The sequence below is a fragment of the Ctenopharyngodon idella genome, chromosome 21 (assembly GCF_019924925.1).
Source record: "Ctenopharyngodon idella isolate HZGC_01 chromosome 21, HZGC01, whole genome shotgun sequence".
Lineage (NCBI taxonomy): Eukaryota > Metazoa > Chordata > Actinopteri > Cypriniformes > Xenocyprididae > Ctenopharyngodon > Ctenopharyngodon idella.
In genome coordinates this window covers 21,880,891-21,908,696 of record NC_067240.1, presented here as the reverse complement: position 1 = coordinate 21,908,696, position 27,806 = coordinate 21,880,891, and the positions used below count along the sequence as shown (strand labels likewise).

Sequence of the window (27,806 nt, the reverse complement as noted above, 5' to 3'; positions counted from 1 at the left end):
CAATAGATCATAAAAGGGCTCATGTGTGACTGAAGTAACATCAGAGTTGAGGCAATGAGTATGTACAGAAAGTTCATGATCGAGGACTAATTTGCCCGAAATATGTCTATTAAGTTGAATGTGCAACACTCTATGGCTGACGTATGATCAGAAGGAGTCAATAGTAATGCATAAAAGTTTCAAAATCGAGTATTCTTTAGCCAGAAATATGTCCATTAGGTCAAATATTCAATACTCTATGGCTGACGTATAATCAAAAGCAGTCAATAGTAATGTAGAAAAAGTTCAAGATCGAGTATTCTTTATCCATAAATATGTTTATTAAGTCAAATATGCAATACACAATGGCTGACGTATCAACAGAAGCTGTCAAAGTGTGTGTATAAAAAGATCATGATTGAGGACTAATTTTCCAGAAATGTGTTCAGTAGGTCATACATGGGCTCATGCACGGCTGAAGTAACATCAGAGTGAGGCAATGAGTATGTGAAGAAAGCTCATGATTGAGGACTGTTGGGATAGAAAACATTTCAGTAGGTCTAATATGGACTTCTGTATGGCTGATCTAACATCAGATGGAGTCCATGAGTGTGTACAGAAAGTTCATGATTGAGGACTAATTTGCCAGAAATATGTTCAGTGGGTCTAATATTGACTTCTGTATAGGTGAAGAAACATCAGAAGCAGTGAATAGAAATTTATAAAAAGTTCAGATTCAAATAATATTGGGCCAGAAATATATCCATTAGGTCAAATACCCAATACTCTATGGCTGACATATCATCAGAAGGAGTCAATGTGAATGTACAAAAGATCGAGATCAAGTTCAAGATCGACTACTCTTGGGCCAGAAAATTGTTCATCATGTCAAATATGGACTACTGTCTACCTGATCTAACATCAGATGGAGTCAATGAGTATGTAGAGAATGTTCATGATTGAGCATTAATTTGCCAGAAATTTGCTCAGAAGGTCAAACATGGGCTCATGGATGGCTGAAGTAACATCAGAGGGAGGCAATGATTATGTATGGAAAGATCATGTTCAAGGACGCTTTGGACCGAAAAAAAAAAATGTAAATAGGTCTAATTACTGTTCTTCTGATGCACCATCAGAATGTCAATGAATATGTATGGAAGGTTCAAGATCGAGTACTCTTGGGCCAGAAATATGTTCATTATGTCAAATATGGACTACTGTCTGTCTGATGTAACATTAGGACTGTTAGGACTGAAAAACCTTAAGTAGGTCTAACAGGGACTTCTGTATGGCTGAAATAAAATCAGGAGTCAATGAGTATGTATAGAAAGTTCACGATCGAGTACTCTTGGGCCAGAAATATGTTGAGTATGTCTAATATAGGCTACTGTCTGGCTGATCTAACATTAGATGGAATCAATGAGTATGTATAGAAAGTTCTCGATCGAGTACTCGGGCCAGAAATATGTTGAGTATGTCTAATATAGGCTACTGTCTGGCTGATCTAACATTACATTGAGTCAATGAGTATGTATAGAAAGTTCATGATCGAGGACTGTTTGGACAGAAATTTTTTTATTAAGGTCTAATATGGATTTCTGTATTGGTTAAGTAACACCATGAGTCAATAGTAATGTATAAAATTTAAAGATGGAGTACTCTTGGGCCAGAAATATGTCCATTGTGTCAAATATCCAATGGCTGAAATATCATCAGAAGGAGTCTATGAGTATGTATAGAAAGTTCATGATCAAGGACTCTTGGGACAGAAAAAATTAAGTAGGCCTAATATGGACTACGGTTCTCCTGAAATAAGAACAGAAGGAGTCAAAGAAAATGTATGGAAAGTTCAAGACTGATTACTCTTGAGCCAGAAAAATGTTCATTATGTCTGTCTGATATAACATTAGAAGGAATCTATAAGTCTGTACAGAAAGTTCATGACTGAGGACTAATTTGCCAGATTTATGTCCATTAGGTTGAATATGCAATACTCTATGGCTGACGTATCATCAGAAGGAGTCAATAGTAATGCGTAAAAGGTTCAAAATCGAGTACTCTTTAGCCAGAAATATGTCCATTAGGTCAAGTATGCAATACACTATGGCTCACGTATCATCAGAAGGAGTCCATAGTAATGTATAGAACGTTGGAGAGCAAGTACTACTCTTTGACCAGAAATATACACATCCAGGTCCAGTATGCAATATTCTATGGCTGTCGTATCATCAGAAGGAATCAATAGCAATGTATAAGGAGCTCAGTGTCGAGTATTCTTTGGCCAGAAACATGTCCAGTAGTTCAAATATGCAATACTCTTTGGCTGATGTATAATCAGGAGTCAATTATGTTGAGTATGTCTAACATAGGCTACTGTCTGGCTGATCTAACATTAGATGGAGTCAATGAGTATGTATAGAAAGTTCATGATCGAGTACTCTTGGGCCAGAAATATGTTCATTATGTCAAATATGGACTACTGTCGGGTTGAACTAACATCAGAAGGAGTCAATGAGTATATGTAGTGAGTTCATCACTGAGGACTACTTTGCCTGAAAATTGTTCCGTAAGTCTAATTTTGTCTTCTGTATAGGAGAAGTAACATTAGAAGGGGTGAATAGATATGTATAACAAGTTCAGATTCTAGTAGGTCTACATTTTTTGAGTCAATGAGTATGTATAGAGAATTCATGATTGAGGGCTAATTTGACAGAATATATCCAGTATGCAATACTGTATATTTGTATATCTGAACTAAAATCAGGATGATTGTCAATGATTATGTATAGAAAGTTCAAGATCAAAGTGGTCTTGGGCCAGAAATATGTTCATTATGTTAAATATGTCTGTCTGATGTAACATAAAAAGGAGTCAATGGGTCTGAAAAGAAAGCTCATGATCGAGAACTTTTGGGATATATAAATTTTAAGTAGGTCTAATATTGTCTTCTGTTTGGGTGAAGCAACATCAGAAGGAGTGAGGAGAAATGTATAAAAAGTTCAGATTCTAATACTTTCTCGGCCAGAATTATATCCATTAGGTCAAATATGCAATTATCTATGGCTGACATATCATCAGAAGATGTTAATGTGTATAAAATGTTCATGATTAAGGTCTAATTTTTACTATAAAATGTTAAGTGGGCTCATGTATGGCTAAAGTAACATCAGAGTAAGGCAATGAGTATGTATAGAAATTTCAAGATTGAGTGTTCTTGGGCCAGAAATATGTTCAATAAATACAAGATATGACTGTTTCATTGCATTACTTATAGTAGTTAACTTTTTACGCTGTGCATTGTATAAATTATTATAACATATGTGCTGCTGGATTGCAACATGTAAGTTATGCCCTGTTTCCTTGCATTGTATACAAGAACTAACGTATTCCTCATGCATTGAAGAGATAACACATTACACGTGGTGTTGCAATGAATGAACTAACTCATCCGTTATGCATTGAAGTGAAACAAATCACATATGTTGTTGCATTGCAATGCATCAAGAAATACCTTGTTTCACTGCATTGCATACAATAATTAACTTGCGTAGAAGAGTGCATAGAATAAATTAATATAAAATATGTGCTGCTGTCAGTTATGCAGTTTCCTTGATATGTATACAAGAACTAACTTATTCCTTATGCATTAAAGAGATAACACATAACATATGTTGTGCTGAACGAACTAACTCATCCGTTATGTATTGAGATAACACATATCATGTGCATTGCATTCCAGTGACTTAATCCGTTTTGCATTGAAGAGATAACACATGACAGGTGCTTGTTGCACTACGTGTAACATGTCATGTAACATGTAAGTTATGCACTGTTTCCTTGATTTGTATTCTGTATTCCTTATGCATTGGAGATCGACTCTTTCCTTTTTGCAGGACAAAACAAACCACATGTGAAATACAGTTTCACTGCATTGCATACAAATAATTAACTTATTACGCTGTGCATAGAAGAAATATAACATAATGTGCCGTTATATTGCAACATGTAAGTCATGTACTGTTTCCTTGCATTATGTACAAAACTACCTTATTCCTTATGCATTGAAGAGAAAACACATACAATTTGCATTGCTTTTATATAACACATGGTGCTTGTTGCAACTGCATTGCATAGAATTCATATAACGTATGCGCTGTGTTTACCGTTGAGCATTGCAATGCACACAAGAAATAACTCAATACAGTTTTGCTCTGGACACCTCTATGGGCTTTTGCATTGCACTGAAAAAAAAAAAAACACATGACAGGTGCTTGTTGCACTGCGTTGCATGCAAGAAATAACTATAAAAATAGTTAACAAAATGTTTACACACAAGAACTAAAATGACATTCGTTGTGAATTGCAATAAATACAAGAACTGTTACATTGCATTGCATACAATAAATAGAAGAATTTAAAATAACGTGTTGTTGCAATGCAATGCATACAAAAACTAACACGTAAGTTATGTACTGTTTTCTTTGCCTTATATACTATAACTAACTTATTCCTTATGCATTAAATAGAGATAACTTATAACATGTGCATTGCATTGCAGTAACTTAATCCGTTGTGAGGTGCAACTGTTTCATTGCATACAATAGTTAACTTATTACGCTGTGCATCGAAATATAACATATGTGCTCTTGCATTGTAACGTAAATTTATGCACTGTTTCCTTTGTATACAAGATCTAACTTGTTCCTTATGCATTGAAGTGATAACACATAACAAATGTTGTGCTGAGATAAACGAACTAACTCATCCGTTATGCATTGATGAGATAACACATAACGTGCATTGCATTGCAGTAACTTAATCCGTTGTGAGGTGCAGAGATAACACATAACACGTGCAGTGCACTGCAGTAACAGTCAGTTGTGCAGTGAAGCGATAACACACGGTGTTTGTTGCACTGCGTTGCATACAAGATCGAACTCTTTCCTTTGTGCATTGAAGAGAAAACAAATCACATATGCTGTTGCATTACAATGCATCAAGAACTAACTGTATTGCATGCATTCAATAGTTAACTTAAAGAGAAGTTAAACAAGAGAAAAAGAGAAAACAAATCACCTATGTTGTTGCATTGCAATAAAGAACTAACATGTAAGCACTTTTTCATTGCATTGTATACAAAAACTAACTTATTCATTATGCATTGAATAGATAACATATAACATAAATCGTGTCGCGATGAATGAACTAACGCCTTTCTTTTGTGCATTGAAGAGATAACATAGGTGCATTGCATCTCATACACGATCTAACAATCCGTTGGATTGTTGGGTGGAGTTAACTCATAACATATTTGCTGTGCATGGAAGAATACATGTAACGTATGCGCTGTTTTTACCGTTGAGCATTGCAATTCACACAAGAATTGCATTGGACACTTCTATGGGCTTGTTGTATTGCGTTGCATGCAAGAAATAACTCTCATAATAATTAACAAAATGTTTACATACAAGAACTAAAATGACATTCATTGCGCATTAAAGAGGTAACATATATGTTCTGTTGCATTGCATACATACATACAAGGTGCTTATTGCACTGCGTTGCATAAAAGAACTAACTGTTCAGTGCATTGCATACAATATTACGCATAAACTTATTACGCTGTGCATAGAATTTAATATAACGTAATATGCTGCTGCCTTGCAACATGTTAGTTATGCACCTTGCATTGCATACAAGAACTAACTCATTCCGTTGTGCATTGAAGAGAAGAGAAAACAAATCACACATGCTGTTGCATTGTAATAAATATAAGAAATAACTGTTTCATTGCATTGCATACAATAAATGTGCAAAGAAGAAATTAATATAACATATGTGGTGTTGCAATGAATGAGAGATAACAGGCGTAGTTGCATATTTCCTCATGCATTGTATAAAAAACTAACTTATAGGGAATAAGTTGTGCAATGAACAGATGACGCATCTGTACCGGATACTGATGCACTGCATTGTAACAAGAACTAAAATGACATGTATTTCGTTGTGTATTAAAGAGGTAAAACTTTATTTCACCCATACAGAAGTCCACACTGAACATATTTCTTGCCCAAGAGTACTCAATATTGAACTATCTATACATACTCATTGACATCTTCTGATGTTACAACAGCCAGACAGAAGTCCATGTTCGAATAAGTGAACATATTTTTGGACATATTCAGAAGAACAATAGTCCATATTAGATTTACTTAAATTTTTTTCTGCCCTAGGAGTCCTTGATCATTACTTTTTATACATACACATTGACTCCTTCTGATGATACGTCAGCTATAGAGTATTGTATATTTGACCTAATGGATATATTTCTGTCCCAAGAGTACTCAATCTTGAAATGTATATACTCATAGACACCTTTTGTTGACGCAAGAAATCCATATTGGAACAAATGAAAATATTTCTGGCCGAATAGTCACTGAACATGAACTTAAAATACATTATCAATGACTCCTTCAAATGTTACATCAACCACACAGTGGTCCAAAATTGACCTACTGAACATATTTCTGGACAAAGAGTACCTGATTTTGAACATTCTATACACATTTATTGAGTCCTTCTGATGATAGCTCAGTAGTCCATATTGACATAATGAACATTTTTCTGGCCCGAACACTTTATCTTGAACTTTTTATACATATTTATTGACTACTTTTGGGGCCTTATTTTGAACCAGAAATATGTTTACTAGGTCAAATATGGACTACTGTGTGTATGATTTAACATCAGAATTAGTCAATTAATCTATATAGAAAGTTAATATCATGGACTCTTTGGGTCAGAAATATTTTCAGTTTGTCAAATATGGAAGGCTTCAATGTGTATATGTAAAAAGCTCAGTATCGAATACTCTATGGCCAGCAATATGTTCAGGAGGTCAAATAAGTCAAATACTGTCTCTCGGATGTAACATCAAAAGGAGTCAAATGAGCCTGTATAGAAAATTCAAGATCAAGAACCCTTTGGCCAGAAATATGTTCAGTATGGACTACCGTATAGCTTCATTGCATCACGGAATACGTTAGTTGTTGTGTACTTTGGAGACATTATTCTTCACTGCAAAATGGAATATTTCAGATTTTGAATGCAGTGTCACAGGATATGTTATGTTTTATATCTTTAATGAACTCAGTAGATATTTATTGTATTTATTGTTAACAGCGGGTTAAGTTACTGCATTGCACATGTTATGTGTCAATATGCACATGTTATCTCTTCAATGCATAAGGAATAAGTTAGTTCTTGTATGCAAGCGCATAACTTACATGTTGCAATGTAACAGCATATGTGATTTGTCTTCCCGTCAACGCACAAAGGAAAGATTTTGCAGTGCAACATGCAAATGCCATGTTGTCTCTTCATTGCAATGCAAAAGCACATATAGTGTCCAATGCAAAACTGTATGAGTTAGTTCTTTTTGTGCATTGCAATGGAAAATTGTTACATCAATTTCTTCTATGCAAAGCGTAATAAGTTAACTATTGTATGCTATGCAAAGAAACAGTTAGTTCTTGATGCATTGTAATGCAACATCATATGTGATTTGTTTTCTCTTCAATACATAAGGAATGAGTTAGTTCTTGTATACAATGCAAGGAAACAGTGCATTCTTTACATGTTAGTTCTTGTATGCATTGCAATATGTGATTTGCTTTCTCTTCAATGCGCAAAGGAAAAAGATCTTGCATGCAACAAGTATTTGTCATGTGTTACCTCTTAACTGCAAAACGGATTAAGTTACTGCAATGCAAATGCACATGTTATGTGTTATCTCTGCACTGCACAACGGATTAAATTACTGCAATGCAATGCACGTTTTGTTTTACGTTTTGTTTTATCTCTTCAGTACAACTACTGAACGAGTTAGCTCTTTTATACAATGTATAAAAAGGAAACAGTGCATAACTACATGTTGCACATTTGTTGTATTAATTTCTTTGCGTAATAAGTTAACTATTGTATGTAATGCAATGAAAAGTTACTTCTTGATGCGTTGCAAAGCAACAGCATATGAGATTTGTTTTCTATTCAATGCACAAAGGAAAGACTTAGTTCTTGTATGCAACGCAGTGCAACAAGCACCTCTCATGTGTTATCTCTTCACCGCATAACGGTTTGTTAGATCGTGTATGAAATGCAATGCAGAAATATTATATCTCTCCAATGAAAAAACGAAATGAGTTTGTTCATTCATTGTAACACCACTTACAATGTTACTTGTTGTCTCTTCAATGCATAAAAGAAATGTTATTTCTTGTATACAATGCAAGGAAACAGTGCATAACTTATATGTTGCTATTCAACATATGTTATACCAATTGCTTCTATGCACAACGTAATAAGTTAGTTTTTGTATGCAATGCAATGAAACAGTTCTTGTATTTATTGCAATGCAACAGCATATGTAATTTGTTTTCTCTTCAATGCACAGAGGAAAAAGTTAGTTCTTGTATGCAATGCAGTGCAACAAGCACCAGTCGTATTATCTCCACTGCAAAACAGATTAATGCGCATGTTATGTGTTATCTCTTCAATGCATAACGGATAAGTTAGTTCATTTATCGCAACACCACATATGTTATATGTTATCTCTTCAGTGGATAAGGAATAAGCTTGTTTTTGTATTCAATGCAAGGAAACAGTGCATATGTTATTATTAATTTCTTCTATGCACTCTTTTAAGTTAACTATTGTATGCAATGCAATAAAACAGTTAGTTCTTGATACATTGTAATGCAACAGCATATGTTACTCGTCTTCTCTTTAATGCACAAATGAAAGAGTTCGATCTTGCATGCAGCGCAGTGCAAGAAACACCGGTCATGTGTTATATCTTCACTGCACAACGGATTAAGTTACTGAAAAGCAATACAAAGGTTGTTTTTTGAATGCATAACGGATTAGTTAGTTCATTCATCACAACACCATGTGTTATGTTGTTATGTGTTATCTCTTGTATACACTGCAATTCAACAGCACATATGTTACATTAATATTTTCTATCCACAACGTAATATGTTTTTTATTGTATGCAATGCAATGCAGTGAAAGAGTTCTTGCAATGAAACAGCATATGTGATTTGTTTTCCCTTCAATGCACAAAGGAAAGAGTTAGTTCTTGTATGGAACGCAATGCAACAAGCACCTTACGTGTTAACTTTCACTGCAAAACGGATTAAGTCACTGCAATGCAATGCACATGTTATGTGATATCTCTCAATGCATAAAAATAAGTTTTTAAGAATAAGAATATAAAATGCAGGGAAACAGTGCATCACTTTCATGTTAATTTTTGTATGCATTGCAATGCAACAAGCACACATGTTATGTTAATTTCTTATGCACAGCGTTATAAGTTAAGTATTGTATGTAATGCAATGGAACAGTTAGTTATTGATGCATTGCAACGCAAAAGCATGAGAAATTAGTTTTCTTTTAATGCACAAAGGAAAAAGTTAGTTCTTGTATACAATGCAAGGAAACAGTGCATGCCTTACATGTTAGTTCTTGATGCATTACAATGCAACAGCATATGTGATTTGCTTTCTCTTCAATGCACAAAGGAAAAAGTTAGTTCTTGTATACAATGCAAGGAAACAGTGCATGCCTTACATGTTAGTTCTTGATGCATTGCAATGCAACAGCATATGTGATTTGCTTTCTCTTCAATGCACAAAGGAAAAAGTTAGTTCTTGCATGCAACGCAGTGCAACAAGTACTTGCCATGTCTTATCTCTTCACTGCAAAGCGGATTAAGTGTACAAATCATACAATGCACAATTTGATTTATCTCGTCAGTTCAACTACTGAATGATACAATATATACAAAGGAAGGCATAACTTACATGTTGCAGTGTAGCAGCACATTTGTTGTATTCATTTCTTCTATACTCAGCGTAATAAGTTTTAACTATTGTAATGCAATGAAACAGTTCTTGATACATTGTAATGCAACAGCATATGTGATTTGTTTTCTCCATTGTACACAAAGGAAAGAGTTCGTTCTTGCATGCAACGCAATGCAACAAGCAAATGTATTCTTTCATGCATTGTATAAATAGCATATACATTATGTGTTATCTCTTCACCGCATAACGGATTGTTAGATCGTGTATGAAATGCAATTCAGATGTTATATCTCGCCAATGATAAAACGAAACGAGTTAGTTCGTTCATTGCAACACCACATGTTATGTTGTTTTCTCTTCAATGCATAAAGGAAAAAGTTATTTCTTGTATACGATGTAAGGAAACAGTGCATAACTTATATGTTGCAAATCAACAGCACATATGTAATATGAATTTCTCCTATGCACAACGTAATAAGTAAGTTTTTGTATGCAATGCAATGAAACAGGTCTCGTATTTATTGCAATACAACAGCATACGTGATTTGTTTTCTCTTCAATGCACAAAGGAAAGACTGCAACACCTGTCATGTGTTATCTTTTGACTGCAAAACGGGATTAAGTCACTGCAATGCAATGCACGTTAAACGACTTGTTTTATTTTCAATGCACAAAGGAAAGAGTTTTTTTGTGCAACGCAGTGCAACAGCATATCTCTTCAATGCATAACATATGAGTTAGTTCATTCACTGCAAAACGGATTAATTTTTGAAGTGAATGTTTTGCAGTGAACATTCACTTTTGCAGTGAATGTTTTCTCTTCAATGCACAGAGGAAAGAATTAGTTCTTTGCATTGCTTGTTGCACTGCATTGCATAAAAGTGTCATTTCCTCACTGCACAACGGATAAAGTTACTGAAATGCAATACACGTTATGTGTTATCACTCAGTGCATAACGGATAAGTTAGTTCATTCATCGCATTCAGTACATAAGAAATAAGTTCGTTTTTGTATACAATGCAAGGAAACATTACATGTTAGGTCTTGTCTGCATTGCAATGCACCTGTTCATGTTGTCTCGCACAACGGATTATGTTACTGCAATGCAACGCACATGTTATGTGTTATCTCGTCATTGCATGAGGAATGATCAAGGAAACAGTGCATAACTAAAATGTTGCAATGCAACAGCACATTATGTCATAAATATTAATTTATTCCATGCACAGAGTAACAATTTAACTATAGCATGCAATGCAATGAAACAGCTCTTGTATTTATTGCAAAGCAACAGCATATATATAATTAGTTTTCTCCTTATTGCACAAAGGAAATACAATGCAATGAAACAACGCATAACTTATATATGTATTCTCTTATGCATTATAATGCTACAGCATATATATGTTACGTCTTGAATGCACAAATAAGTTAGAGCTGATTTGTTATGCAATAGCACAGTTATCTCTTCAATGGACAGACGAAATGAGTTTGCTATTGTATTTATAGCACGTATGTTATGTGTTTTCTATTCAGTGAACAAAATGTCTTGTATGCACTGCAATGCAATTAGAACATATGTTACGTGATTTCTTTTCAATGCACAAAGTTCTTGTAAGAATTAAAATGAAATAGCACATATGTCTCTTTAATACACAAAATTAAAAGTATAATACATACATGTATTGCAGCCATACAGAAGTCCATATTAGACCTACTTAATTTTTTTCTGTCCCAAGAATCCTCGATCATGAACTTTCTGTACATACTCATAGACTCCTTTCTGATGATAGGTCAGCCATAATTTGACCTAATGGACATATTTCTGGCCGAAGCGTACTCGATCTTGAACTTTTTATATATTACTATTGACTGTTGCTTAACCAATATAGAAATACATATGAGACCTACTTACATTATTTTCTGTCCAAACAGTCCTTGATCAGAAACTTTCAATATATACTCGTCACCTTAATATGATGTTACTTCAGACACATAGAAGTCTATTTTTGATATCATGAACTTATTTCTAGCACAAATGTACTCCACTATGAACTTTCTATACATACTCATTGACTCCATATGACGTTAGATCAGCCCGACTGTTGACTATATTATACATACTCAACTTATTTCTGGTCCAAAAGTATTCGATCTTGAACTTTCCGTACATATTTCATCAGACAGACATAATGAACATATTTCTGGCCCAAGAGTACTTGATCATGAACTCATCGACTCATTTTTAATGTTTCATCAGACAGACAGACAGTAGTCCATATTTGACATGATGAACATTTTTCTGGCCTAAGAGTACTCGATCTTGAACTTGATCTCCATCTTTTATACATACACATTGACTCCTTCTGATGATATGTAGAGTATTGGGTATTTGACATAATGGATATAATTCTGGCCCAAGATTATTTAATTTGAACTTTTTATACATTTCTATTCACTCCTTCTGATGTTTCTTCACTCATACAGAAGTCAATATTAGACCCACTGAACATATTTCTGGCAAATTAGTCCTCAGTCATGAACTTTGTGTACATACTCATTGACTCCATCTGATGTTAGATTAGCCAGACATTAGTCCATATTAGACCAACTGAACATAGTATTTCTGTCCCAAGAGTACTCGATCTTGAACTTTCTATACATACTAAATGACTCCTTCTGATTTTATTTCAGCCATACAGAAGTCCATATTAGACCTACTTTAGACCTAAAGTAGACCTATTATTAGACCTAGAACTTTTCATACTTATTCATTGACTCCTGATGTTACATCAGAAGAACAGTAGTCCATATCAGACCTACTTAATTTTTTTTCTGTCCCAAGAGTCCTTAATCATGAACTTTCTATACATATTCCTTGCCTCACTCTGTTACTATGAGCTCATGTATGACTTACTGAACATAATTTTGGAATGTTAGTCCTCAATCATCAACTTTTTATACATACACATTGACTGCTTCTGATGATACGTCAGCCATACAGTATTGAATATTTGATTTAATGGACATATTTCTGGCAAATTAGATACATACTATACATACATACAAAAGTAGTCCATATTAGATTTACTTACATTTTTTTCTGTCTCAAGAGTCCTTGATCATAAACTTTTTAAACATACACTTTGACTCATTGTAATGATACGTCAGCTATAGAGTTATTGGATATTTGAGCTAATATCCATTAGATCATCCAGACAGTAGTTAACATCAGATGGAGTTAATGAGTATGTGTAGAAATTTCATGACTGAGGATTAATTTGCCAGAAATATGTCCATTATGTCTGAACTTTTTAAGCATTTCTATTTACTCCTCCTGATGTTACTTCACCCATACAGAAGTAACAACAATATTAGACCTACTTAAAGTTTTTATGTCCCAACAGTTCTCGATCATGAGCTTTCTTTTCAGACCCATTGACTCCTTTCAATGTTACATCAGACAGACAGTAGTCCATATTTGACATAATGAACATATTTGTGGCCAAAGAGTACTCAATCTTGACCTTTCTATATATAATCAGCCTTACAATAGTGCATAATTGACGTAATAAACATATTTTTGACCCTAGAGTCGTTGATCATGAAATTTCAAAATATAATCATTCAGTACTGCTGATTTTATAACAGCAATACAGAAGTCCCTATATTACCAACTGAACATATTTGACCCAATGAACATATTTGTAGCAAAAGAGTACTCGTTCTTGAACTTTCTATACACATACTCCTGATTTTACATCAGACATATTTCTGGTCAAAGAGTTTTCGATATTGAACTTTTTATATTGACGCCTTCTGATCTTAGACCAGCCAGACAGTAGTCCATATTGGACCTACTGAACATATTTCTGGCCCAAGTGTGCTCAATCATGAACATTCAATACATACTCATTGACTCCTGATTTCAGCTATACAAGATGTCTGTCTGATGTAACATTAGGACTGTTAGGACTGAAAAACACGTGACGTAATTAACATATTTCTGACCCGAGTCGGTTTTCATGAAATTTCATCTTTCAGTCCTACTGATTTTACAACAGTTATACAGAAATCCATATTTGACCTACTGAACATATTTCTGGCCAAAAGAATCCTTGATCTTGAACTTTCTATATATACTCATTGCCTCTTTCTGATGTTACATCAGCTATACAGACATGTTCAAGGACTCTTTGGATAGAAAAAAAAATGTTACTAGGTCTAAATACTGTTGTTCTGATGCACCTTCAGAATGTCAATGAATATGTATGGAAGGTTCAAGATCGAGTACTCTTGGGCCAGAAATATGTTCATTATGTCAAATATGGACTACTGTCTGTCTGATGTAACATTAGGACTGTTAGGACTAGTGCACACGTGACTTAATTAACATATTTCTGACCCGAGTCGGTTTTCATGAAATTTCATCTTTCAGTCCTACTGATTTTACAACAGTTATACAGAAATCCATATTTGACCTACTGAACATATTTCTGGCCAAAAGAATCCTTGATCTTGAACTTTCTATATATACTCATTGCCTCTTTCTGATGTTACATCAGCTATACAGAAGTCCATATTTGACCTACTGAACATTTTTCTGGCCAATGAGAACTCGATCTTGAACTTTCTATTTCTACTCATTGACTCCATCTTGTGATACATCAGCCATAGAGTAGTCCATATGTGACCTAATGAACATCTTGAACAAATTCTTGAACATCTGTTCAGTAGGTCATACATGGGCTCATGAACGGCTGAAGTAACATCAGAGTGAGGCAATGAGTATGTAAAGAAAGTTCATGATCGACGACTTTTGAAACAGAAAACATTTAAGTAGGTCTAATATGGACTTCTCTATGGCTGAAATAAAATCAGAAGGAGTCACTGAGTATGTATAGAAAGATAAACATCAGAATGAATAGTGAATAGAATAGAGTGAATAGAAATGAATAAAATGTTCAGATTTGAATAATCTTGGGCAAGAAATATATCCATTAGGTCAAATACTCAATACTCTATGGCTGACATATCATCAGAAGGAGTCAATGTGTATGTATAAAAGATCGAGATCAAGTATGTTCAAGTTGTCTTGGACCAGAAATATGTTCATCATGTCAAATATGGAATACTGTCTGTCTGATGTAACATTGGAAGGAGTCGATGAGTTTCTAAAGAAAGTTCCAGATCACGTACTGTTGGGCCAGAAATATGTTCTGTCGGTCAAATATGGACTACTGTGTAGCAGGTCTAACATCAGATGGAGTCAATGAGTATGTATAGAATGTTCATGATTGAGCACTAATTTGCCAGATATATGTCCATTAGGTCAAACATTCATTACTCTATGGCTGAAGTATCATCAGGAGTGAATGTGTATGCGTAAAAAGTTAATGATCGAGGACTAATTTGCCAGAAATTTGCTCAGAATGTCAAACATGGGCTCATGTATGGCTGAAGTAACTTCAGAGTGAGGCAATGATTATGTATAGAAAGTTCATGTTCAAGGACTCTTTGGATAGAAAAAAAAATGTTACTAGGTCTAAATACTGTTGTTCTGATGCACCTTCAGAATGTCAATGAATATGTATGGAAGGTTCAAGATCGAGTACTCTTGGGCCAGAAATATGTTCATTATGTCAAATATGGACTACTGTCTGTCTGATGTAACATTAGGACTGTTAGGACTGAAAAACCTTAAGTAGGTCTAACAGGGACTTCTGTATGGCTGAAATAAAATCAGGAGTCAATGAGTATGTATAGAAAGTTCACGATCGAGTACTCTTGGGCCAGAAATATGTTGAGTATGTCTAATATAGGCTACTGTCTGGCTGATCTAACATTAGATGGAGTCAATGAGTATGTATAGAAAGTTCTCGATCGAGTACTCGGGCCAGAAATATGTTGAGTATGTCTAATATAGGCTACTGTCTGGCTGATCTAACATTACATGGAGTCAATGAGTATGTATAGAAAGTTCATGATCGAGGACTGTTTGGACAGAAATTTTTTTAGTAAGGTCTAATATAGATTTCTGTATTGGTTAAGTAACACCATGAGTCAATAGTAATGTATAAAATTTAAAGATGGAGTACTCTTGGGCCAGAAATATGTCCATTGTGTCAAATATCCAATGGCTGAAATATCATCAGAAGGAGTCTATGAGTATGTATAGAAAGTTCATGATCAAGGACTCTTGGGACAGAAAAAATTAAGTAGGCCTAATATGGACAACGGTTCTCCTGAAATAAGAAGAGGAGTCAAAGAAAATGTATGGAAAGTTCAAGATTGATTACTCTTGAGCCAGAAAAATGTTCATTATGTCTGTCTGATATAACATTAGAAGGAATCTATAAGTCTGTATAGAAAGTTCATGACTGAGGACTAATTTGCCAGATTTATGTCCATTAGGTTGAATATGCAATACTCTATGGCTGACGTATCATCAGAAGGAGTCAATAGTAATGCGTAAAAGGTTCAAAATCGAGTACTCTTTAGCCAGAAATATGTCCATTAGGTCAAGTATGCAATACACTATGGCTCACGTATCATCAGAAGGAGTCCATAGTAATGTATAGAAAGTTGGAGAGCAAGTACTACTCTTTGACCAGAAATATATACATCCAGGTCCAGTATGCAATATTCTATGGCTGTCGTATCATCAGAAGGAGTCAATAGCAATGTATAAGGATCTCAGTGTCGAGTATTCTTTGGCCAGAAACATGTCCAGTAGTTCAAATATGCAATACTCTTTGGCTGATGTATAATCAGGAGTCAATTATGTATTTATAGAATGTTCAAAATCGAGTACTCTTGGGCCAGAAATATGTTCAGTAGGTCTAATATGGACTAATGTATGGCTGATCTAACATTAGAAGGAGTCAATGAATATGTAAAGAGAGTTCATGAGTGAGGACTAATTTTCGAGAAATATGTTCAATAGATCATAAAAGGGCTCATGTGTGACTGAAGTAACATCAGAGTTGAGGCAATGAGTATGTACAGAAAGTTCATGATCGAGGACTAATTTGCCCGAAATATGTCTATTAGGTTGAATGTGCAACACTCTATGGCTGACGTATGATCAGAAGGAGTCAATAGTAATGCATAAAAGTTTCAAAATCGAGTATTCTTTAGCCAGAAATATGTCCATTAGGTCAAATATTCAATACTCTATGGCTGACGTATAATCAAAAGCAGTCAATAGTAATGTAGAAAAAGTTCAAGATCGAGTATTCTTTATCCATAAATATGTTTATTAAGTCAAATATGCAATACACAATGGCTGACGTATCAACAGAAGCTGTCAAAGTGTGTGTATAAAAAGATCATGATTGAGGACTAATTTTCCAGAAATGTGTTCAGTAGGTCATACATGGGCTCGTGCAGGGCTGAAGTAACATCAGAGTGAGGCAATGAGTATGTGAAGAAAGCTCATGATTGAGGACTGTTGGGATAGAAAACATTTAAGTAGGTCTAATATGGACTTCTGTATGGCTGATCTAACATCAGATGGAGTCCATGAGTATGTACAGAAAGTTCATGATTGAGGACTAATTTGCCAGAAATATGTTCAGTGGGTCTAACATTGACTTCTGTATAGGTGAAGAAACATCAGAAGCAGTGAATAGAAATTTATAAAAAGTTCAGATTCAAATAATATTGGGCCAGAAATATATCCATTAGGTCAAATACCCAATACTCTATGGCTGACATATCATCAGAAGGAGTCAATGTGAATGTATAAAAGATCGAGATCAAGTTCAAGATCGAGTACTCTTGGGCCAGAAAATTGTTCATCATGTCAAATATGGACTACTGTCTACCTGATCTAACATCAGATGGAGTCAATGAGTATGTAGAGAATGTTCATGATTGAGCATTAATTTGCCAGACATTTGCTCAGAAGGTCAAACATGGGCTCATGTATGGCTGAAGTAACATCAGAGGGAGGCAATGATTATGTATGGAAAGATCATGTTCAAGGACGCTTTGGACCGAAAAAAAAAAAAGTAAATAGGTCTAATTACTGTTCTTCTGATGCACCATCAGAATGTCAATGAATATGTATGGAAGGTTCAAGATCGAGTACTCTTGGGCCAGAAATATGTTCATTATGTCAAATATGGACTACTGTCTGTCTGATGTAACATTAGGACTGTTAGGACTGAAAAACCTTAAGTAGGTCTAACAGGGACTTCTGTATGGCTGAAATAAAATCAGGAGTCAATGAGTATGTATAGAAAGTTCACGATCGAGTACTCTTGGGCCAGAAATATGTTGAGTATGTCTAATATAGGCTACTGTCTGGCTGATCTAACATTAGATGGAGTCAATGAGTATGTATAGAAAGTTCTCGATCGAGTACTCGGGCCAGAAATATGTTGAGTATGTCTAATATAGGCTACTGTCTGGCTGATCTAACATTACATGGAGTCAATGAGTATGTATAGAAAGTTCATGATCGAGGACTGTTTGGACAGAAATTTTTTTAGTAAGGTCTAATATGGATTTCTGTATTGGTTAAGTAACACCATGAGTCAATAGTAATGTATAAAATTTAAAGATGGAGTACTCTTGGGCCAGAAATATGTCCATTGTGTCAAATATCCAATGGCTGAAATATCATCAGAAGGAGTCTATGAGTATGTATTGAAAGTTCATGATCAAGGACTCTTGGGACAGAAAAAATTAAGTAGGAGTAATATGGACTACGGTTCTCCTGAAATAAGAAGAGAAGGAGTCAAAGAAAATGTATGGAAAGTTCAAGATTGATTACTCTTGAGCCAGAAAAATGTTCATTATGTCTGTCTGATATAACATTAGAAGGAATCTATAAGTCTGTATAGAAAGTTCATGACTGAGGACTAATTTGCCAGATTTATGTCCATTAGGTTGAATATGCAATACTCTATGGCTGACGTATCATCAGAAGGAGTCAATAGTAATGCGTAAAAGGTTCAAAATCGAGTACTCTTTAGCCAGAAATATGTCCATTAGGTCAAGTATGCAATACACTATGGCTCACGTATCATCAAAAGGAGTCCATAGTAATGTATAGAAAGTTGGAGAGCAAGTACTACTCTTTGACCAGAAATATATACATCCAGGTCCAGTATGCAATATTCTATGGTTGTCGTATCATCAGAAGGAGTCAATAGCAATGTATAAGGATCTCAGTGTCGAGTATTCTTTGGCCAGAAACATGTCCAGTAGTTCAAATATGCAATACTCTTTGGCTGATGTATAATCAGGAGTCAATTATGTATTTATAGAATGTTCAAAATCGAGTACTCTTGGGCCAGAAATATGTTCAGTAGGTCTAATATGGACTAATGTATGGCTGATCTAACATTAGAAGGAGTCAATGAATATGTAAAGAGAGTTCATGAGTGAGGACTAATTTTCGAGAAATATGTTCAATAGATCATAAAAGGGCTCATGTGTGACTGAAGTAACATCAGAGTTGAGGCAATGAGTATGTACAGAAAGTTCATGATCGAGGACTAATTTGCCCGAAATATGTCTATTAGGTTGAATGTGCAACACTCTATGGCTGACGTATGATCAGAAGGAGTCAATAGTAATGCATAAAAGTTTCAAAATCGAGTATTCTTTAGCCAGAAATATGTCCATTAGGTCAAATATTCAATACTCTATGGCTGACGTATAATCAAAAGCAGTCAATAGTAATGTAGAAAAAGTTCAAGATCGAGTATTCTTTATCCATAAATATGTTTATTAAGTCAAATATGCAATACACAATGGCTGACGTATCAACAGAAGCTGTCAAAGTGTGTGTATAAAAAGATCATGATTGAGGACTAATTTTCCAGAAATGTGTTCAGTAGGTCATACATGGGCTCATGCAGGGCTGAAGTAACATCAGAGTGAGGCAATGAGTATGTGAAGAAAGCTCATGATTGAGGACTGTTGGGATAGAAAACATTTAAGTAGGTCTAATATGGACTTCTGTATGGCTGATCTAACATCAGATGGAGTCCATGAGTATGTACAGAAAGTTCATGATTGAGGACTAATTTGCCAGAAATATGTTCAGTGGGTCTAACATTGACTTCTGTATAGGTGAAGAAACATCAGAAGCAGTGAATAGAAATTTATAAAAAAGTTCAGATTCAAATAATATTGGGCCAGAAATATATCCATTAGGTCAAATACCCAATACTCTATGGCTGACATATCATCAGAAGGAGTCAATGTGAATGTATAAAAGATCGAGATCAAGTTCAAGATCGAGTACTCTTGGGCCAGAAAATTGTTCATCATGTCAAATATGGACTACTGTCTACCTGATCTAACATCAGATGGAGTCAATGAGTATGTAGAGAATGTTCATGATTGAGCATTAATTTGCCAGACATTTGCTCAGAAGGTCAAACATGGGCTCATGTATGGCTGAAGTAACATCAGAGGGAGGCAATGATTATGTATGGAAAGATCATGTTCAAGGACGCTTTGGACCGAAAAAAAAAAAAGTAAATAGGTCTAATTACTGTTCTTCTGATGCACCATCAGAATGTCAATGAATATGTATGGAAGGTTCAAGATCGAGTACTCTTGGGCCAGAAATATGTTCATTATGTCAAATATGGACTACTGTCTGTCTGATGTAACATTAGGACTGTTAGGACTGAAAAACCTTAAGTAGGTCTAACAGGGACTTCTGTATGGCTGAAATAAAATCAGGAGTCAATGAGTATGTATAGAAAGTTCACGATCGAGTACTCTTGGGCCAGAAATATGTTGAGTATGTCTAATATAGGCTACTGTCTGGCTGATCTAACATTAGATGGAGTCAATGAGTATGTATAGAAAGTTCTCGATCGAGTACTCGGGCCAGAAATATGTTGAGTATGTCTAATATAGGCTACTGTCTGGCTGATCTAACATTACATGGAGTCAATGAGTATGTATAGAAAGTTCATGATCGAGGACTGTTTGGACAGAAATTTTTTTAGTAAGGTCTAATATGGATTTCTGTATTGGTTAAGTAACACCATGAGTCAATAGTAATGTATAAAATTTAAAGATGGAGTACTCTTGGGCCAGAAATATGTCCATTGTGTCAAATATCCAATGGCTGAAATATCATCAGAAGGAGTCTATGAGTATGTATTGAAAGTTCATGATCAAGGACTCTTGGGACAGAAAAAATTAAGTAGGAGTAATATGGACTACGGTTCTCCTGAAATAAGAAGAGAAGGAGTCAAAGAAAATGTATGGAAAGTTCAAGATTGATTACTCTTGAGCCAGAAAAATGTTCATTATGTCTGTCTGATATAACATTAGAAGGAATCTATAAGTCTGTATAGAAAGTTCATGACTGAGGACTAATTTGCCAGATTTATGTCCATTAGGTTGAATATGCAATACTCTATGGCTGACGTATCATCAGAAGGAGTCAATAGTAATGCGTAAAAGGTTCAAAATCGAGTACTCTTTAGCCAGAAATATGTCCATTAGGTCAAGTATGCAATACACTATGGCTCACGTATCATCAAAAGGAGTCCATAGTAATGTATAGAAAGTTGGAGAGCAAGTACTACTCTTTGACCAGAAATATATACATCCAGGTCCAGTATGCAATATTCTATGGTTGTCGTATCATCAGAAGGAGTCAATAGCAATGTATAAGGATCTCAGTGTCGAGTATTCTTTGGCCAGAAACATGTCCAGTAGTTCAAATATGCAATACTCTTTGGCTGATGTATAATCAGGAGTCAATTATGTATTTATAGAATGTTCAAAATCGAGTACTCTTGGGCCAGAAATATGTTCAGTAGGTCTAATATGGACTAATGTATGGCTGATCTAACATTAGAAGGAGTCAATGAATATGTAAAGAGAGTTCATGAGTGAGGACTAATTTTCGAGAAATATGTTCAATAGATCATAAAAGGGCTCATGTGTGACTGAAGTAACATCAGAGTTGAGGCAATGAGTATGTACAGAAAGTTCATGATCGAGGACTAATTTGCCCGAAATATGTCTATTAGGTTGAATGTGCAACACTCTATGGCTGACGTATGATCAGAAGGAGTCAATAGTAATGCATAAAAGTTTCAAAATCGAGTATTCTTTAGCCAGAAATATGTCCATTAGGTCAAATATTCAATACTCTATGGCTGACGTATAATCAAAAGCAGTCAATAGTAATGTAGAAAAAGTTCAAGATCGAGTATTCTTTATCCATAAATATGTTTATTAAGTCAAATATGCAATACACAATGGCTGACGTATCAACAGAAGCTGTCAAAGTGTGTGTATAAAAAGATCATGATTGAGGACTAATTTTCCAGAAATGTGTTCAGTAGGTCATACATGGGCTCATGCAGGGCTGAAGTAACATCAGAGTGAGGCAATGAGTATGTGAAGAAAGCTCATGATTGAGGACTGTTGGGATAGAAAACATTTAAGTAGGTCTAATATGGACTTCTGTATGGCTGATCTAACATCAGATGGAGTCCATGAGTATGTACAGAAAGTTCATGATTGAGGACTAATTTGCCAGAAATATGTTCAGTGGGTCTAACATTGACTTCTGTATAGGTGAAGAAACATCAGAAGCAGTGAATAGAAATTTATAAAAAAGTTCAGATTCAAATAATATTGGGCCAGAAATATATCCATTAGGTCAAATACCCAATACTCTATGGCTGACATATCATCAGAAGGAGTCAATGTGAATGTATAAAAGATCGAGATCAAGTTCAAGATCGAGTACTCTTGGGCCAGAAAATTGTTCATCATGTCAAATATGGACTACTGTCTACCTGATCTAACATCAGATGGAGTCAATGAGTATGTAGAGAATGTTCATGATTGAGCATTAATTTGCCAGACATTTGCTCAGAAGGTCAAACATGGGCTCATGTATGGCTGAAGTAACATCAGAGGGAGGCAATGATTATGTATGGAAAGATCATGTTCAAGGACGCTTTGGACCGAAAAAAAAAAAAGTAAATAGGTCTAATTACTGTTCTTCTGATGCACCATCAGAATGTCAATGAATATGTATGGAAGGTTCAAGATCGAGTACTCTTGGGCCAGAAATATGTTCATTATGTCAAATATGGACTACTGTCTGTCTGATGTAACATTAGGACTGTTAGGACTGAAAAACCTTAAGTAGGTCTAACAGGGACTTCTGTATGGCTGAAATAAAATCAGGAGTCAATGAGTATGTATAGAAAGTTCACGATCGAGTACTCTTGGGCCAGAAATATGTTGAGTATGTCTAATATAGGCTACTGTCTGGCTGATCTAACATTAGATGGAGTCAATGAGTATGTATAGAAAGTTCTCGATCGAGTACTCGGGCCAGAAATATGTTGAGTATGTCTAATATAGGCTACTGTCTGGCTGATCTAACATTACATGGAGTCAATGAGTATGTATAGAAAGTTCATGATCGAGGACTGTTTGGACAGAAATTTTTTTAGTAAGGTCTAATATGGATTTCTGTATTGGTTAAGTAACACCATGAGTCAATAGTAATGTATAAAATTTAAAGATGGAGTACTCTTGGGCCAGAAATATGTCCATTGTGTCAAATATCCAATGGCTGAAATATCATCAGAAGGAGTCTATGAGTATGTATTGAAAGTTCATGATCAAGGACTCTTGGGACAGAAAAAATTAAGTAGGAGTAATATGGACTACGGTTCTCCTGAAATAAGAAGAGAAGGAGTCAAAGAAAATGTATGGAAAGTTCAAGATTGATTACTCTTGAGCCAGAAAAATGTTCATTATGTCTGTCTGATATAACATTAGAAGGAATCTATAAGTCTGTATAGAAAGTTCATGACTGAGGACTAATTTGCCAGATTTATGTCCATTAGGTTGAATATGCAATACTCTATGGCTGACGTATCATCAGAAGGAGTCAATAGTAATGCGTAAAAGGTTCAAAATCGAGTACTCTTTAGCCAGAAATATGTCCATTAGGTCAAGTATGCAATACACTATGGCTCACGTATCATCAAAAGGAGTCCATAGTAATGTATAGAAAGTTGGAGAGCAAGTACTACTCTTTGACCAGAAATATATACATCCAGGTCCAGTATGCAATATTCTATGGTTGTCGTATCATCAGAAGGAGTCAATAGCAATGTATAAGGATCTCAGTGTCGAGTATTCTTTGGCCAGAAACATGTCCAGTAGTTCAAATATGCAATACTCTTTGGCTGATGTATAATCAGGAGTCAATTATGTATTTATAGAATGTTCAAAATCGAGTACTCTTGGGCCAGAAATATGTTCAGTAGGTCTAATATGGACTAATGTATGGCTGATCTAACATTAGAAGGAGTCAATGAATATGTAAAGAGAGTTCATGAGTGAGGACTAATTTTCGAGAAATATGTTCAATAGATCATAAAAGGGCTCATGTGTGACTGAAGTAACATCAGAGTTGAGGCAATGAGTATGTACAGAAAGTTCATGATCGAGGACTAATTTGCCCGAAATATGTCTATTAGGTTGAATGTGCAACACTCTATGGCTGACGTATGATCAGAAGGAGTCAATAGTAATGCATAAAAGTTTCAAAATCGAGTATTCTTTAGCCAGAAATATGTCCATTAGGTCAAATATTCAATACTCTATGGCTGACGTATAATCAAAAGCAGTCAATAGTAATGTAGAAAAAGTTCAAGATCGAGTATTCTTTATCCATAAATATGTTTATTAAGTCAAATATGCAACACACAATGGCTGACGTATCAACAGAAGCTGTCAAAGTGTGTGTATAAAAAGATCATGATTGAGGACTAATTTTCCAGAAATGTGTTCAGTAGGTCATACATGGGCTCATGCAGGGCTGAAGTAACATCAGAGTGAGGCAATGAGTATGTGAAGAAAGCTCATGATTGAGGACTGTTGGGATAGAAAACATTTAAGTAGGTCTAATATGGACTTCTGTATGGCTGATCTAACATCAGATGGAGTCCATGAGTATGTACAGAAAGTTCATGATTGAGGACTAATTTGCCAGAAATATGTTCAGTGGGTCTAACATTGACTTCTGTATAGGTGAAGAAACATCAGAAGCAGTGAATAGAAATTTATAAAAAAGTTCAGATTCAAATAATATTGGGCCAGAAATATATCCATTAGGTCAAATACCCAATACTCTATGGCTGACATATCATCAGAAGGAGTCAATGTGAATGTATAAAAGATCGAGATCAAGTTCAAGATCGAGTACTCTTGGGCCAGAAAATTGTTCATCATGTCAAATATGGACTACTGTCTACCTGATCTAACATCAGATGGAGTCAATGAGTATGTAGAGAATGTTCATGATTGAGCATTAATTTGCCAGACATTTGCTCAGAAGGTCAAACATGGGCTCATGTATGGCTGAAGTAACATCAGAGGGAGGCAATGATTATGTATGGAAAGATCATGTTCAAGGACGCTTTGGACCGAAAAAAAAAAAAGTAAATAGGTCTAATTACTGTTCTTCTGATGCACCATCAGAATGTCAATGAATATGTATGGAAGGTTCAAGATCGAGTACTCTTGGGCCAGAAATATGTTCATTATGTCAAATATGGACTACTGTCTGTCTGATGTAACATTAGGACTGTTAGGACTGAAAAACCTTAAGTAGGTCTAACAGGGACTTCTGTATGGCTGAAATAAAATCAGGAGTCAATGAGTATGTATAGAAAGTTCACGATCGAGTACTCTTGGGCCAGAAATATGTTGAGTATGTCTAATATAGGCTACTGTCTGGCTGATCTAACATTAGATGGAGTCAATGAGTATGTATAGAAAGTTCTCGATCGAGTACTCGGGCCAGAAATATGTTGAGTATGTCTAATATAGGCTACTGTCTGGCTGATCTAACATTACATGGAGTCAATGAGTATGTATAGAAAGTTCATGATCGAGGACTGTTTGGACAGAAATTTTTTTAGTAAGGTCTAATATGGATTTCTGTATTGGTTAAGTAACACCATGAGTCAATAGTAATGTATAAAATTTAAAGATGGAGTACTCTTGGGCCAGAAATATGTCCATTGTGTCAAATATCCAATGGCTGAAATATCATCAGAAGGAGTCTATGAGTATGTATTGAAAGTTCATGATCAAGGACTCTTGGGACAGAAAAAATTAAGTAGGAGTAATATGGACTACGGTTCTCCTGAAATAAGAAGAGAAGGAGTCAAAGAAAATGTATGGAAAGTTCAAGATTGATTACTCTTGAGCCAGAAAAATGTTCATTATGTCTGTCTGATATAACATTAGAAGGAATCTATAAGTCTGTATAGAAAGTTCATGACTGAGGACTAATTTGCCAGATTTATGTCCATTAGGTTGAATATGCAATACTCTATGGCTGACGTATCATCAGAAGGAGTCAATAGTAATGCGTAAAAGGTTCAAAATCGAGTACTCTTTAGCCAGAAATATGTCCATTAGGTCAAGTATGCAATACACTATGGCTCACGTATCATCAAAAGGAGTCCATAGTAATGTATAGAAAGTTGGAGAGCAAGTACTACTCTTTGACCAGAAATATATACATCCAGGTCCAGTATGCAATATTCTATGGTTGTCGTATCATCAGAAGGAGTCAATAGCAATGTATAAGGATCTCAGTGTCGAGTATTCTTTGGCCAGAAACATGTCCAGTAGTTCAAATATGCAATACTCTTTGGCTGATGTATAATCAGGAGTCAATTATGTATTTATAGAATGTTCAAAATCGAGTACTCTTGGGCCAGAAATATGTTCAGTAGGTCTAATATGGACTAATGTATGGCTGATCTAACATTAGAAGGAGTCAATGAATATGTAAAGAGAGTTCATGAGTGAGGACTAATTTTCGAGAAATATGTTCAATAGATCATAAAAGGGCTCATGTGTGACTGAAGTAACATCAGAGTTGAGGCAATGAGTATGTACAGAAAGTTCATGATCGAGGACTAATTTGCCCGAAATATGTCTATTAGGTTGAATGTGCAACACTCTATGGCTGACGTATGATCAGAAGGAGTCAATAGTAATGCATAAAAGTTTCAAAATCGAGTATTCTTTAGCCAGAAATATGTCCATTAGGTCAAATATTCAATACTCTATGGCTGACGTATAATCAAAAGGAGTCAATAGTAATGTAGAAAAAGTTCAAGATCGAGTATTCTTTATCCATAAATATGTTTATTAAGTCAAATATGCAATACACAATGGCTGACGTATCAACAGAAGCTGTCAAAGTGTGTGTATAAAAAGATCATGATTGAGGACTAATTTTCCAGAAATGTGTTCAGTAGGTCATACATGGGCTCATGCAGGGCTGAAGTAACATCAGAGTGAGGCAATGAGTATGTGAAGAAAGCTCATGATTGAGGACTGTTGGGATAGAAAACATTTAAGTAGGTCTAATATGGACTTCTGTATGGCTGATCTAACATCAGATGGAGTCCATGAGTATGTACAGAAAGTTCATGATTGAGGACTAATTTGCCAGAAATATGTTCAGTGGGTCTAACATTGACTTCTGTATAGGTGAAGAAACATCAGAAGCAGTGAATAGAAATTTATAAAAAAGTTCAGATTCAAATAATATTGGGCCAGAAATATATCCATTAGGTCAAATACCCAATACTCTATGGCTGACATATCATCAGAAGGAGTCAATGTGAATGTATAAAAGATCGAGATCAAGTTCAAGATCGAGTACTCTTGGGCCAGAAAATTGTTCATCATGTCAAATATGGACTACTGTCTACCTGATCTAACATCAGATGGAGTCAATGAGTATGTAGAGAATGTTCATGATTGAGCATTAATTTGCCAGACATTTGCTCAGAAGGTCAAACATGGGCTCATGTATGGCTGAAGTAACATCAGAGGGAGGCAATGATTATGTATGGAAAGATCATGTTCAAGGACGCTTTGGACCGAAAAAAAAAAAAAGTAAA

General features: G+C 35.1%; 2 long non-coding RNA genes across 2 annotated transcripts in view; both read left to right on the top strand.

Annotated features, from left to right (window-relative positions):
- Window positions 1-27,806, top strand: part of LOC127504359 (uncharacterized) — a 44,408-nt gene that overhangs the window by 14,118 nt on the left and 2,484 nt on the right. The gene's annotated exons all lie outside the window — the stretch shown is intronic.
- On the top strand, window positions 565-27,806 carry LOC127504358 (uncharacterized). The gene is made up of 2 exons (XR_007927349.1): window positions 565-972; window positions 27,698-27,806. It is a non-coding gene; the product is annotated as an uncharacterized LOC127504358 (long non-coding RNA).